The sequence below is a fragment of the Phyllopteryx taeniolatus genome, chromosome 1 (genome assembly GCF_024500385.1).
Source record: "Phyllopteryx taeniolatus isolate TA_2022b chromosome 1, UOR_Ptae_1.2, whole genome shotgun sequence".
Lineage (NCBI taxonomy): Eukaryota > Metazoa > Chordata > Actinopteri > Syngnathiformes > Syngnathidae > Phyllopteryx > Phyllopteryx taeniolatus.
This window is the reverse complement of record NC_084502.1, coordinates 46857309-46868790: the sequence shown is the minus strand read 5'-3', so window position 1 is coordinate 46868790 and position 11482 is coordinate 46857309. Positions and strand designations below refer to the sequence as shown.

Here is an 11482-nt window from a genome sequence, read left to right as displayed (position 1 = left end):
GACAATTTAAGAGTCTTCAATTAACCTATTATGCAGGTTTTTGGAATGTAGGAGGAAACCAGAGTACCTGGAGAAAACCTACGCAGGTATGGGGAGAACATGCAAATTCCACACAGGGAGGACGGATTTGAACTCGGGACTTTAGAACTGCGAGGCTATGCTAACTAGATGCCCACCGTTTCACCCACGTGATAATTAGACAGATAATTATTGGCCCAATATTGGGAAAAAAAATACCTCACTGATCGGTCTGATCCAGTATTGTTCAGTCTTTACATGCTTATGCAGTATTATTAGAAACTGGTCTCTTAACTTTCACCGTCATGCTGATGACACACAACTTAATCAGCTCTCCAAACTCCAGGCATCAAAGACCGCAAAAACTGAATCAATGGTACTTTTACTAAACTCTGACAGAAATTCTAGTCCTCGGCCCCCAAAACCTCAGAAGCAAGTTTTTTGTAAATAACTGCTCAAGATGACTTAGCAACAACCCTCAGCACCACCGCCAGGAATATTGGTGTTAAAATTTCTCAGGATTTATCTTTTAATTCCGACATACAAGTGTCAAAAAATATCACAAAAATTCATAATTTCCTTGTGCTTTCTGATGCTTAAAAACTAATTCATGCTTTTGTGACCCTGAGGCTGGAATTTTACAACTCTTTGATAATATGTTGCCAAATCAAGTCTGCAAAGACCCTCCATTAGATCCAAAATGCTGCTGCAAAGGTCCCCCCTGGGGACTCCATCGTTCTGCTGGGGGACTTCAATGCTCACGTGGGCAATGACAGTGAGACCTGGAAGGGCGCGATTGGGAGGAATGGCACCCCGGATCAGAACCCGAGCGGTGTTCTGTTATTGGAATTCTGTGCTCATCACGGATTGTCTATAACGAACACCATGTTCAAGCATAAGGGTGTCCACACGTGCACATGGCAACAGGACACCCTAGGTCGCAGTTCGATGATCGACTGTTGTCGTCGTGTCATCGGACTTGCGGCTGCATGTCTTGGACACTCTGATGAAGAGAAGGGTGGCGCTGTCAACTGATTCCCACCAGGTGGTGAGTTGGCTCAGATTGTGGGGGAAGATGTCCAACCTGGCAGGAACAAACGTATTGTGAGGGTCTGCTGGGAATGTCTGGCAGAATCCCCTGTCAGAAGGAGTATCAACTCCCACCTCCGACAGAACTTTGCTCATGTTCCGAAGAGGCGGAGGACACCGAGTCCGAGTGGACCAAGTTCTGAGCCTCCATTGCTGAGGCGGCCGACCGGAGCTGTGGGCCTAAGGTTGCACCGAGCCTGTCATGGCGGAAATCCCCGAACCCGTTGGTGTGCCATTAAGCTGAAGGAGGAGTCCTATCGGGCCTTTTGGGCCTGTGGGACTCCTGAGGCCACTGATGGGTAGTGGCTGGCCAAGCAGAATGCAGCTTTGGTGGTCGCTGAAGCAAGAACTCGGGCATGGGAGGAGTTCGGTGAGGCTATGGAGAAAGACGTCCAGACGGCTTCGAGGAAATTCTGGTCCACCATACGGCGTGTCTCAGGAGGGAGAAGCAGTGCACAATTAACACTGTGGATAGTGGGGATGGGGCGATGCTGACCTCGACTCGGCACGTTGTGAGCTGGTGGGGAGAATATTTCGAAGACCTCCTCAATTCCACCGACACGCCTTCCCATGAGGAAACAAGAGTCTGGGTTCTCTGAGGCGGGCTCCCCTATCTCTGGGGTTGAGATCACCGAGGTGGTTAAAAAGCTCCTTGGTGGGAAGGCCCCGTGGTGGATGCGATTCGCCCGGAGTTCCTAAAGGCTCTGGATGTTGTGGATCTGTCCTGGTTGACACACCTCTGAAACATCGCGTGCACATCGGGGACAGTGCCTCTGGATTGGCAGACTGGGGTGGTGGTCCCCTTTTTTAAGAAGGTGGACCGGAGGGTGTGTTCCAAACTACAGGGGGATCAGACTCCTCAGCCTCCCTGGTAAGGTCTATTCAGGGGTGCTGGAGAGGAGGGTCCGTCGGGAAGTCGAATCTCAGATTCAGGAGGAGTAGTGTGGTTTTCGTCCTGGCCGTGGAACAGTGGACCATCTCTACACCCTCGGCAGGGTTCTCGAGGGTGCATGGGAGTTCGCCCAACCAGTCTACATGTGTTTTCTGGACTTGGAGAAGGCATTCAACCGTGTCCCTCGGAGAGTCCTGTGAGGGGTGCTTCGGGAGTATGGGGTACCGAACCACCTGATACGGGCTGTTCGGCCCCTGTATGACCGGAGTCAAAGTTTGGTCCGCATATCCTGCAGTAAAGTCAGACTCGTTTCCGGTGAGGGTTGGACTGCACCAAGGCTTATGGACAGAATTTCTATGCGCAGCCGAGGCGCAGAGGAGGTTCGGTTTGGTGGCCTCAGTATTGCATCTCTGCTTTTTGCTGATGATGTGGTTCTGTTGGCTTCATCAAGCCGTGAACTCCAACTCTCACTGGAGAAGGGAAAGGGTGGCGTGCCCTCTCCAGGTTGGGGATAAGATCCTGCCCCAAGTGGAGGAGTTCAAGGGTCTTGTTCACAAGTGAGGGAAGAATGGAACGGGAGATCGACAGGCGGATCGGTGCAGCGTCTGCAGTGATGCAGACTTTGTATCGGTCCGTTGTGGTAAAGGAGCAAAACCGAAAGGCGAAGCTCTCAATTTACCGGTCCATCTACGTTCCTACCCTCGCCTATGGTCACCAGCTGTGGGTCGTGATGGAAAGAACAAGATCCCGGCAGGATACAAGCGGACGAAATGTGTTTCCTCCGCAGGGTGTCCGGGCTCTCCCTTAGAGATAAGGTGAGAAGCTCAGTCATCCGGGAGGATCTCAGAGTAGAGCTGCTGCTCCTCCACATTGAGAGGAGCCAGATGAGGTGGGTGGGCCATCTGATTCGGATGCCTCCCGGACACCTCCTTGGTGAGGTGTTCCGGGCACGTCCCATCGGGAGGAGACCCCAGGGACGACCCAGGACACGCTGGAGAGACAATGTCTCTCGGCTGGCCTGGGAACGCCTCGGGATCCCCCCGGAAGAGCTGGAAGAAGTGGCTGGGGAGAGGGAAGTCTGGGGATCCCTGCTAAAGCTACAGCCCCCGTGACCCGACCTCGGATAAGCGGTAGAAAATGGATGGGTGGATTTTAAAATCCTCCTCCTTAACTACAAAGCACTACATGGCCAGACACCATCATACCCTAGAGCTTGTGGCGCCTCATCAACCTAGTAGAATGTTATGCTTCCAAAACTTATATTTATTTGTGGTTCCCTCTAAAATTCATAGTAGAAAGGGAGGGTTAGACTTTAGATATCATGCTCTCTATATTTCTCACCTCCTTATCTCAACTTGTTTCTAATATCACAGCTATTTTTTGGTTACAGCTATTGTTAGGTGTGCTGCTGTAGCATCACCATCCATGTAGTATGTTACCACCTGTTTCTCTACTCTTCGCCTTTCTGTCCCTTGTGACTGGAGGTGCCCGTTTCTGGAGTGACACCTTCACATTGGTCTGCTTGTTATCAGCGGTGGTGAGGCTGGTCACGGTAGGGTTGGGAGCAGGCCAGTATCGTTGTGGCTGTCGCCATGGAACTACTACTGTTGTTGATACGGCTATTATTGTGCCCATTGTTCTCTCCTCCCTCCCACAGTTGCTCAACCCATCTATTCTGTTGTTCATTTACCCTCTGTCCCTCCATGTCAACCCAACCTGCGAAGGCAGAAGGTCACCCCAGAGAGCCTGGGGTCTGTTCAAGGTTTCTTCCTTAGAGGGAATTTTTCCTTGCCTCTTTCGCCCAGTCCTTGGTCATGCATATATATATATATATATATATATATATATATATATATAATGCATGACGAGTATGGCCTTTGACTTGTTCAATGTGTAAAGTGCCTTGAGCCTTCTATTGTGAACTGCCGCCATACAAATAAAATGGACTTCCAAACACAGCAGTGATTTAATCATACAAGACAATTTATGATGGCAACTCGCTGGAGAGTCTCAACCTATAACGACATTAATGCCGTCGTATATCCTCTGTGCCCTTGCAGGCTTGTTCTTCCTCAACATCATGTTATTTATGTGAGCTCTCTGTTGCGCTATGTTCTGGTGTGCGTGAGCTGGAACAGAATTTAATAATTAGTTATTTCTTTAGGCTTGTGTGCGCATTTGTGGAAGAGCTGCAGAAAAACACTGTCGGCATTGTACTTCCAAATCAGCTTGAACAAAATCAGAGGGAATACTGGGGGTGGGGCAGAGGGAGAGAAGTGAGAGACCAGTGCCATTGTGCTCTCCCTAATCTTGTTAATGGTTTTCAAGCCCCTGGCAGGCAAACAAATGTTTTACGAGATGGAGAGCCTTCTTTTCACCTTGCAGACTGATTCACAAAGAGCAGTCTGAGGGACAAAGTCCCCTTCACAAGTAAGGATGGATTGCACGGCATAATAAGTGTGAAGCTAAAAATTATTATTATTTTTATTTTTTATTTCCACTTTTTCTGCTTATTTGAGAATAATGGACGCAATCATTTTATCACTGGAGCTTGGAACAGGTTCCAGTTCCAAGAAAAAAATGTGGTTATAAACTAGATAATCCTGTCTCAAGTGCTCCTCTGCTGCAAAACATGGCAACTTAACACCACTGTCAGTTTTGACACAAAGCCATCTGCTCAACACAGGGTTATTTAACACTTCTGCTTTTCTGATTCTTGTGCTGCTATCTGAGTGTAAGGGGCCCAAAGGATGAAATGCAATCTTGCTTACAAACAGCAGAACCTAGGGCAATGAGCTGAATGTTTTCAACTAAAGTCATTTTCATCTGGAACTTTCATCTGTCCTATCATTTAATTAATGACCAGTTTTCACAGTGATCACGTTGCCTCTGGCCTCTCACAGGTAGGCAGCTCTTTGTCAACCCTCTCACTGACATTAAAATTGTTTGTCATCCTTTTTTAGCCCCTATATCATATTGGTCCCCATTGTCTTCCTCCTGCTTCTCAACTGCTGTTAGTACTTCACTGATTCTACTGGAGGGGGAATAAAGAGGGGGTGGCCAAACCTTCACTCGCAAAGCTTATAAATCAGAGTCCCAGGATGAAAGCTGAGGCAGGAGACGAGACAACAATGTGGGTGGCGAGACAACAATGACTGTAATGACGGAAAACCAAGCGTGATTAGACATCAAGTTTGAGCAGACGGCCAAACACTAGAAAGGGAGTGGAAAGAATTATGAGATGCACATTCAGATGAAGAGCAGAAAAGCATGATGGTTCAGAAGACTAAGCAAATGTCTTGTAGCCAAGCTGGATTCAAACATCACCACCGTATAAACATAAATGACTTTATGGATAGGTGCGCAAATATCGTATCGTACTGAGTGAGTGCACTTCGCAAATCAAAATCAATTTTAAAAAAAAATGGTGAGGCCAAGAATGTCTTTGCACACTACACTCCACAGCACAAATGGCAAAGCACAAACATTTATTATTGTAGGAATGAGTTGTTCTGTCTTTATCCTCTTCCAGATCTGCTTATCAGTGCTGTCATCCTGCAGGACAGGAAAAAGTGGGGGTGTGGTAATCTGGGCATTGAGGATTAGGACAGCGGCCCAATTGGGAGGAATATCTGCCTTTAGTCTCAATCCGGCATGAGATATTTTGCAATATCTGCAGGGAATAAGACAGGGGAACTGGGGCTGATGTTATATGAGCTTGACCTGGAGAAAATAGTTCCGTTTAAGTCAGCAGAAACTCCAGGCACATAACTGCAAGGCCTGCAAATTCTCCTGCAGTAGAAATTATACATGATGCCACAAAAGCAAACACTAATCAAAATGCTTTCCAACCTAATGAAAAATTAGCTGATTAAATAGGAAGTACACTGGTCCAAAAGTATTCGACCAGTGATGTCAATTCCTTTATTTTTGCTGAAACATTCAGGTTTGACCTCAAAAGATGAATATGAGCCAATTTTTATTTCAAGGCATTTACATCTGCATCTGATATACAGCGGCTGAATTTAGTATTTAACACATCACGATTTTTCCTCACTAAATATATTTACAAAAGAGCTATTGACCTGAAAATGTCACCAGATGTTGGGAGCAACCCAAGTAATCCATACATACAAAGAAAGTACAACCCCAATTCCAATGAAGTTGGGACGTTGTGTTAAACCGAAATAAAAACAGAATACAATGATTTGCAAATCATGTTCAACCTATATTTAATTGAATACACTACAAAGACAAGATATTCAATGTTCAAACTGATAAACTTTATTGTTTTCAGCAAATAATCATTAACTTAGAATTTTATGGCTGCAAAACGTTCCAAAAAAGCTGGGACAGCGTCATGTTTACTACTGTGTTACATCACCTTTTCTTTTAACAACATTCAATAAACGTTTGAGAACTGAGGACACTACTTGTGGAAGCTTTGTTGGTGGAATTATTTCCCATTCTTGCTTGATGTACAGCTTCAGCTGTTCAACTTTCCGGGGTCTCCGTTGTCGTATTTTACGCTTCATAATGTGCCACACATTTTCAATGGGAGACAGGTCTGGACTGCAGGCAGGCCAGTCTCGTACCCAAACTCTTTTACTACGAAGCCACGCTGTTGTAACATTGGTAGAATGTGGTTTGGCATTGTCTTGCTGAAATAAGCAAAAGACGTTGCTGGGCTGGCAACATATGTTTCTCCAAAAACTGTATGTACCTTTCAGCATTAATGGTGCCTTCACAGATGTGTAAATTACCCATGCCATTGGCACTAACACAGCCCCATACAATCACAGATGCTGGCTTTTGAACTTTGCGTCCATAACAGTCCGGATGGTTCTTTTCCTCTTTGGCCCGGAGGACACGACGTCCACAATTTCCAAAAACATTGGAACGGTGGCGTTTCTGGGTGTTGTTGATAAATGGCTTTTTCTTTGCATAGTAGAGTTTCAAGTTGCACTTACGGATGTAGCGCCGAACTGTATTTACTGACATTGGTTTTCTGAAGTGTTCCTGAGCCCATGTGGTGATATCCTTTATACATTGATGTCGGGTTTTTATGCAGTGCCGCCTGAGGGATCGAAGGTTACGGGCATTCTATGTTGGTTTTCGGCCTTGCCGCTTACATGCAGTGATTTCTACAGATTCTCTGAACCTTTTGATGATATTATGGACCGTAGATGATGAAATCCCTAAATTCCATGCAATTGTACATTGAGGAACATTGTCCTTAAACTGTTTGACAATTTTCTCACACATTTGTTCACAAAGAGGTGAACCTCGCCACATCTTTGCTTGCGAATGACTGAGCAATTCAGGGAAGCTCCTTTTATACCCAATCATGGCATCCACCTGTTCCCAATTAGCCTGTTCACCTGTGGGATGTTCCAAAAAGGTGTTTGATGAGCATTACTCAACTTTCTCAGTCTTTTTTTTCTCAATGAGATTTACGCACCTTTCTACAGTTTTATTTCACCAAACAGAGACCCAGATTATACACATGCAGGGATGCAAGGAGCGATGTCAGAGTGAAAGGGGCACATAAACAGAGCTCTACCTCTTGGGGCTGTGGGGTTAGGGCACCTCAAAAGTAGATAGGAAGCAAAGCGGCATCTCAACAACTACTTGCACAGCAGAGCTCAACCCGTGACCCTCTGGCTCCAAAGCCCAACTTCTTACAGAAGAAATACTGCCCTTCTCCTTGTGAGCAAACTGTTCTAGCAGTCTCATTTCAGTGACCATTGAGGATTTTTCTTAAACGAAAGTGTACCAACAAATGAAAGAACTAACCTCATTGTTCAAATACCTTTGGAGGAGAGTTATTTACGCAAATAAGAGATTTGTCGCAGAGGACAAAGCTGACGTTTTAGAATGTCCAAAAATAAAATATAGGCAAATGCTGCTGGACCAAACGGGATCACAGAATCACACTACATGGCCGATATTCAAGTCACTTCAGCTTGGCATACAACAAATAGGACCTGATCTACTAAGATCCTAAATAGCGTGTTTGCATGGACTGATTTGCGTGCTATTTTTGAGACCAGCCCCAGGGCTACTCAAGTGAGCATTGGGGGCACCACCCTGCTCTAGCAGATTGCTGTGGTTGGTGTGGCAGGTGCACGTGCGAAAATTAAAAGGATATAAGAGACAAAAGTTCATAGTTGATAAATTCCAAACAAAACAATCAGCAAAACATTCCCGTTTTTTTTCCCCTCCTTTTTTGGTGACTTAAGGTAGTACTTCAAACAAGCAGTGTGTTCTCCTGGGGTGACCGAGCTGTTTGTATCCATAAGGGAAGGAAGGCCACTTGATTTATGGATAACGAGGAGGACTGCAGCCCAACTTATCTCAGTGGTGATAGTTTGAACAAAAACATTCCAACAGCGCAGATCCTGTATTTAAAAGAGGGTTTCGTGTCTTAGGTAGCTGGTATTGTTTGTGGATGAGGCAAACATATTACTGAGTTACAGAAACTAAAGCAATTGCTCCAATAATTTTGGAGAAGCCGGCAACTGCGTAAAAGCCATGTTTTGTTCCATTTAACTCGCCTCAGGTGTGTGGCAATTGGATGTACAGGACTACAGGTACTGGGGGAGTACACCCGGAAAACTGCTCTGGGAGAGGCCAGCACCAATTGTCAAAGTGTTACCCAGATGCACAGAATTGCAAAAATAGAGTAGAAAGGAGTTTTGTCATCGGTGATATGGCAGGTCTCTAAACTTGTGACTGGCCTCAAGTCAGCCTTTAGATCATTCAGAAGCGCGCAAATTGTATTGCTGAAAAGACAATGTGTCACAATCACTTTTGTCAGCATTTAAAAAAATAATAATACTTCTCCCAACCACCTCTGATTTTGCCAGTTTTACAAATTATTGACCAATCTCAAGTGTTGAAAATGGATTGCTCTCATTGATGATGCAATGTTACTGGCTCAAAAAAACTGTTTTGTTGTTTTCCTGAAAAGTGATCTGAGGATTCTACACGATTCTAGCAATATACTCTTCCCAAAATGCGCAAAATGAACAGCGCAGCCATTTGCATACACAATCCTGTTGTGCCCGGTTAGTAGTAGTAGTAGTCGTAATGATAGTAATAATAATAACAATAGTAATAATTCCGACAGCACGGTGGACGACTGATAAGCACATTTTCCTCACAGTTCTGAGGACCTGGGTTCAAATCCAGCCTCCCGTGTGTAGAGTATGCGTGTTCTCCCTGTGCCTGTGTGGGTTTTCTCCGGGTACTCCAGTTTCCTCTCACATTCCAAAAACATCCATCATAGGTTAACTGAAGACTCAAAATTGCCCATTGGTGTGAATCTTGAGTGCGGATGGTTGGTTGGTTGTGTGGCCTGCAATTGGCTGGCGACTAGTTCTGGGTGTACCCTGCCTCTCGCCTAGAGTCACCTCGAAACAAACAACCATTTGCACTCACATTCACACCTATGGGCAATTTAAGGCTTCTTTATACTAGCGCGGGCGTTGACCGCGCTGACGTCACTTTGGCTATCCTGCACGCAGTTTGCCTTTATAGTCGAGCGCAACCCACGCGCGCAGTTTTGAAAATGTACTGCAGTTCTCCTCCAAGTCGGGGGTATTGGCTAGGACGCCACAGGGTGGAGTTTCCTCTGCATTTTTTGGCCATTTCCGGTAGCCGTTTTTACTTTGCTTTCCGTAACATGGAACAAAGCAACAACAATGGCAACCGTGGAACAGTGTCTGCTAGAACAAATGGAACTAGATGACCAGATGATGCGTTTAATTATGCTGCAAAATCGATCAAGAAGGTGGCGGCGTAGGTGGTATGTGGAACACAGAGGAACGCTGAGTACGTCATCACAGCATGTGACTAAGGTGGACCAATCACGAGAGATGATGTCCGCGGCATTCTATGCGCAGCAACATTTTTTGCCGTGTGCATCAAGTGACGCAGGCCAATGCGTCGATCACGTGATGCAATGCGGGCGTTGTCGGACGAGCGAGCGCGGGAGTATAGAGAGGCCTTTAGAGTCTTCAATCACGCATGTTTTGTGGGAGGAAACCTGAGTACCCGGAGAAAAATGACGCAGGCACAGAGAGAACATGCAAACTCCACTCAGGCAGGGCCAGGATTTGAATCCCGGTCCTCAGAACTGTGAGGCAGATGTGCTAACCAGTTGTCCACTGTGCCGCCAGATGAGTAATAATAATTGTTATTTATAAGTGCCTTTCAAGCCAATCAAGGTCACCATACAAACAGTTAAAATAAATCAAGCAATACAATTAATAATAAAAAAAAATCATAATAAAAATAAAAAAATTAAAATGGCAAATGATATGGGAAACAAAGTGAATATGCAGTCCGGAATAGGTGTGTCTTGAGTTTGGATTTGAATCAGATTTTGTACGCAAGTAGATGAAATGATCAACACTGACCCAAAAATGTGTCTCTCTGTGCAGTTTTTATGAATTTACAATATATTTTTTATTGATTCAATCTCGTTAAAAAGACATTCGTACTTCAAAGTGGTAACTAGGAATGGACCAAGGGACAGTGTTACAAAAACTGCCTCTTTTCCTTCAGCGAAGTGCAATAAATAGAAGATATAGAAGGGTGAGTTTATTGGGGGTTTTGAAGGTGAAGATCAGTATTTTATACTGGATGCTGCATTGGACAGGGAGCCAATGGTGTTGTTGCTGGGCTGGAGTGGTGTGGTGAGTGGAGAGGGTTCTTGTGAAAATAAGGGCGGCAGAGTTGTGGAGAAGTAGTTTTTGTCATGCCTTATGGGGGAGACCAAACAGGAGAGAGTTGCAATAATCCGAGCGGGAAGTGACGAGGCTACGAACAAGGACAGCAGCAGCGTGGGGTGAGGGATGAACGGCGGATGTTGTTGAGTGGAGATCTTTATTGTAGCGAGTAACCAGTTCATCGGTGTTGGAGAGAGAGTCCGTGCTGGGGAGGTTGTTGATAAGAGTGGAGAGAGTGTTTGGGCTAATGTTCTTGATTTGGTGAAAAAAGATGGAACGGGGGAAGATGATTTGGGGAAACGTTAGATGTGGAGAAAATGTTATTAGCACGTGATCTGAAAAGGGGAGTGAGTTGGAATTGAAGTTGCTTGCAGTGATACCTGAACAGCATACCAGATCCAGGATGTGTCCTTTGCATTGAGTGGGAAAATCAGTTAATTGCTGAAGACCAAAGTTATTGAGCCAAGATGAGGACTTGCTGGAAATTGTGTTATTGATGTCCATGTAAATATTAAAATCGCCAAGCAGTATAATGTTAGGAGACAGAGGGGACCGATAGGCAGCAAAGTCAGTTAAAAAAAAAATCTTTGTTGTGTTTAGGTGGCCGGTAAGTAACAGCAATGATCGTGTGGAGCGGGTCCACAGAGTTGTATAGCTGTTGATTCAAACGTGGAGAAAACGGGAGTTGAGAGCGGCGAGACTTTCCACTTCTCGTGATAGCTCATCGCGACACCACCCCCGCGACCAG

General features: G+C 45.4%; 1 protein-coding gene across 2 annotated transcripts in view; it reads right to left on the bottom strand.

Annotated features, from left to right (window-relative positions):
* The window catches only part of appa (amyloid beta (A4) precursor protein a), a 57096-nt gene that overhangs the window by 20835 nt on the left and 24779 nt on the right, over nt 1–11482 (bottom strand). The window lies entirely within an intron of this gene.